The following is a 4,531-nucleotide window of genomic DNA, read 5'->3' on the forward strand; positions in this document are numbered from 1 at the left end:
TCTGATCTTTGTGATGGGCCTGCATTCATTGGATAGCAGGATTAGAGATGGATGGAGAGAAGAGATCTAGGAAATCATTTTCTAGCCTGACAGTCTAAGACTGAGACAGTGTAATTCAAGTATTTTCTTTACATTATTCACTTTGTGTTTGATAGACACAGGTAAGTTCTTAGTTTTTTGGAGTTTCTCTAATCTTCTTCTACAATATGGAATCTGGGTATTTTGATGAGAGAAATGTTCATGCAGTTTCATAGTATAGACTTTGGACCTCTGCTAATCACTGCTGAAGAATATCTGGACTAGTTTGTTCTCTGGACAGGTAAATTTTAAGATAAAACGAATCTTATTTGTTCTTTGGGATAATGTGTTGCAAACCTATTTCTAGGGTTCATAGTTCAACCATTTATCTAGACATTCAGTGTCCTCACCAAAACAGCTTCCTCTTCATGATTAAAGACCACAGATTCTTCACCTGAACTCTCACCACTTTCAAGGCAACTTTTCAGTTTACAGTAAAACTTCTAAGTCCTTTGTATCTGTGAACACTCAGGGAACCAGAAACACTGCTTAAGACTCACCTGTATACCAGGCACCCACCAATCATGATGCACAATTTCTATCTTATGATTTTGGAAATGACTATGTATATATACAGTCTTTTAGAGATTTGCAGTCTATACCACTGTCTTAGTCAGCTTAGACACACACACACACACACACGCACACGCACACAGACACACACACCAAAAAACACAGATTTAGTGGCTTAAACAACTGAAATTCCTGGTCAATTGGTTCCTAATAAGATAGCTTTTTCTGGCTTTTAGATAAGTGCCTTCTAATTGAATCCTCAGGATCCAGAGGGGGAGATGAAAAGGAGTTTATTTCTCTTCTAATTCTATTGGATTGGAATCCCACCCTTATGATTTCATGTATGACTAGTTACCTCATAAAGGATCTTCAAATAAAATTACATTGGAGGGTAGGGCTTCAACACATGAATTCTGGGAAGACATAATTCAGCTTGTAACACCCATTATACTTGATAAAATGTGATGCTAATCTCAATACCCTCAGTCTTCCATACATACCCAGATATCAACTAAAGACCTCACCACATATATGACTTGAAATTCATTATCAAATTATAACTGAGGTTTGATAATGTTAACAAGAATCCTGACATCTGATATTTATCCGAATTTATCTATTTGTTAATTCCAGAATCCACCAGGATATAAAAAATAGGAAATCTACTTTTGGTCTACCCAGTATTTTTATGTAGTATATATGGGGCAAAGGAGATAAACTTCAGGTTTTCTATGTACACAAAATCATATATTGCTTCTTCTTAGCCCATGTTTGTGACTATGACTTAATGGCAAGGTATGAAATATATATTGGGCTATAAATAAACTAATATGGGTTGCATTTAATTAATATTTTACTTGTAAACAGAAGTATATCTTTGTTTCTTGATTTTTCCTCCAGGTGAAAGGCAACACTGAAAAAAATTATTGTCTTTTTTGCATAAAAACTTCACACAAACACACAGACACACACACACACAAAACCTCACACAGTGGAGAGGATTATCAATTCATCTCAGAAATTCCAGTAGATTAGAACCAGTAAAACTTATGTAGAGGCATGAGTTTCTATGACAAAATTTTTGACTGATCTATAACCAGGACAAGATAATACATAAGGAACACTGATCCAGCAAACCATAGCAAATTTAAAATTTTATACTAACAAATTCATATCTGGAGATTAACTTAAGTAAGGGTTTCATTTCCTGTCAAAATATTAATTTCTGAAAAAAATAATAAGCTAAGCCTAATCACTCACTAATACATTAGTATAATTTGATCATTGAGATGCTTGTTTGGGATTGGTTTTTCCAAGTTAAGTACTGAATGGAGAATACATGCAATCTTTCAAATATAGGAAGAATTTCGTCATGAGCTGGTGTCACTGAATGGTGAGAAATCCACAGATAATATTTTTAAATGTGGATAGAATTTTGAAGATATGAACAACATTAATCTCAATAAACCAGTACCTAAAGAATTCACTGGCTAGTGAACTATTCTTGTAGAATTTTAGTGCTATAAAATGAAAACTTGGTTTCTATTTTTATTTGGTTTGCTTTGAGGGGAAGCATGCATAAGCACTATAAGATTATATCAACTTTGACTCTTTGTCTCTATATTAAATATTATTCTCTAATCCCCCTACCTCCCTGCTTGTCTTCTATCATATTAGCAGGGCTAGTGGGTGTAATAAATTACCTCCCTGTGAATCATCAAGTTTACTGCTTAGGTCCTGATCCCTGTCGCGCTTCCACTGATCATGGCATTGCCTCCTATGTCCAAGGCAAGCCTGTAAAGCTGGTCTGACAAGTGTCTCAGCAAAGGTTGTTTTAATTTAGAACAAGTTTAATTAAGACTCTCAGTAGAGGAGCCCTACAGGCCTGCCTTGAATCTTACTAATGTGCAGTGCAATTATTGGAATATCATGGGAATCAAAATCAAGTAAATGGACAAATTTGCCTCTCAGGAATTACAGCACACCACCTAACTAGTGAGTGCTTGATAAGATTGAGTGAGAATATTAGTAAGGAGGACTTACTCTTTAACCTAAAACATTGAAAACTAGAGGGAAGAAGTGGGGAATGATTTATAAAATGGCATGCATAGGGAAATGAATTCCAACGATATTTGAAATAAATGATAAACTTCTTACATGAAATAATTGTGCTGCATGTTAATACTGAGCCTTAGTACTACAGGAAATATATTTGAGAGGGAGAAGCCCATAAGAGAGTTTTGTTCTTTCATTCTCAGTGGCAGGAATGTTGTTATACATGGGGTAAAACTCTAGTTATTTATATTCAGTGGTGGGAGGAGGAAGAATCTTTTCTCCAATCCTCACATGAAGCACTTCCTTATGCAAATTTGACAACTTAGTTTCAGTTATATAGAATGAAGGAATAGAGCAACTAGATGCAAAGAATATTAAAATATATCCCCTTTGACTAGTATGAGATTGTGTGGTTGCTTACTAATAAATGGTACTATATTTTTGTACCTGCCAAAATGGCACTTTGGAAGCAATATTTTCATCTCCAAAATAAATATTAAAAGATATTAATTAGATTAGCTGAACTGATTTGCATCTATTTATTTCTCAAACCTGGGCCTCATGAATGTTTGTCCTTATCTTCTGTTTTGTCAGCATTTTTCTTCTCCCCACACATATGCGCTTCCTTGAAGCAAAGCATTTGTGTAAGCTGCTTTCAGTATTTCCCCAAAATCAGAAGTAGCATTTGCAGTCCACCTTTTGTAGTTATTTGACCTTGCTGCTTTTCTGATCATAAAAGTCTTATTCTCTGTAGAACTGCTGGTGGTATGAGAAACTATCAGTCAATTTTACAGATGCTACAAACACTTCAATTCACTACAAAGTTAAGAGTATCATAGTAAATCTCACATTATGGGTTCTATTTTCAGATAATTGACTTAGGAGTAAACATTATTTAGGCCTATCTCTTGCAAGTAGTTTGAATTGTGGGTGAAAAGAACCCAGAATATCAATCTGGGACATGAGTGACATCATAACAAGTGTCATAACCTAAATTTTCAGGATATAGTTTATGAAGTGTAAAATGTTGTCATTCCATATGAGTGCTGAAGTGCATTTTAGAGAAAACATCTGAACAGTAGGGAGAAGAGAATTCTTGAGATCTATGATTTCCACTTTGAATGTCTACATCAGGAAATATATTTAAATTTTAAATGTCTAACCCAAGTATCACAGTTTTGTAAGACTATGAATGAATTTTTACTTATTCAAAACACTTTAGAAAATATTGTTTGCTAGTTTTGTTTTGTTTGTTTATTGGTGTTGTTTTATTTTTTGGTTTTTGTTTGTTTGTTTGTTTTGTACCAGCAATTGAACCCAGGGGTGTTTAACCACTGAGACACCTCCCCAGCCCTTTTTATTTTGATTATTTTTATTTGGAGACAGGGTCTTGCTAAGTTGCTTAGGATGTCACTAAGTTACTGAGGCTGGCTTTGAACTTGCAATCCTCCTGCCTCAGCCTCTCAAAGCACTGGGTTTACAGGTGGTCACCACCCTGAGCTTGGTAGTTTATCTTTAAAAGTAAAAGACAACTAGTGTGAATGATTTCCTACTAAATCTATGCATAAAATAACCATTATTGTTCTATTCCTAGAATACCAAGGGTGCATTTATTAACTGCTTCTCTTCATTTTAAAAGCAAATTACATGTGGTAGCCTTTATTTTCTTATATATGAGTTTAAATTAAGTGTAAAAGAAAAAGTTTAGATAATGCTATGACACAGATCATATGAAATAGGCCTAAATTGTTTACATACCCCCTTATTCCATGAAGAACAACAAATACAGAATGCATGTGGTGAGTACGGACAGACCTGCCCCTACAGTCTCTCTCTCTCTCTCTCTCTCTCTCTCTCTCTCTCTCTGTCTCTCTCTCTCTCTCTC

The sequence above is a fragment of the Marmota marmota genome, unplaced genomic scaffold (genome assembly GCF_001458135.2).
Source record: "Marmota marmota marmota unplaced genomic scaffold, marMar, whole genome shotgun sequence".
Lineage (NCBI taxonomy): Eukaryota > Metazoa > Chordata > Mammalia > Rodentia > Sciuridae > Marmota > Marmota marmota.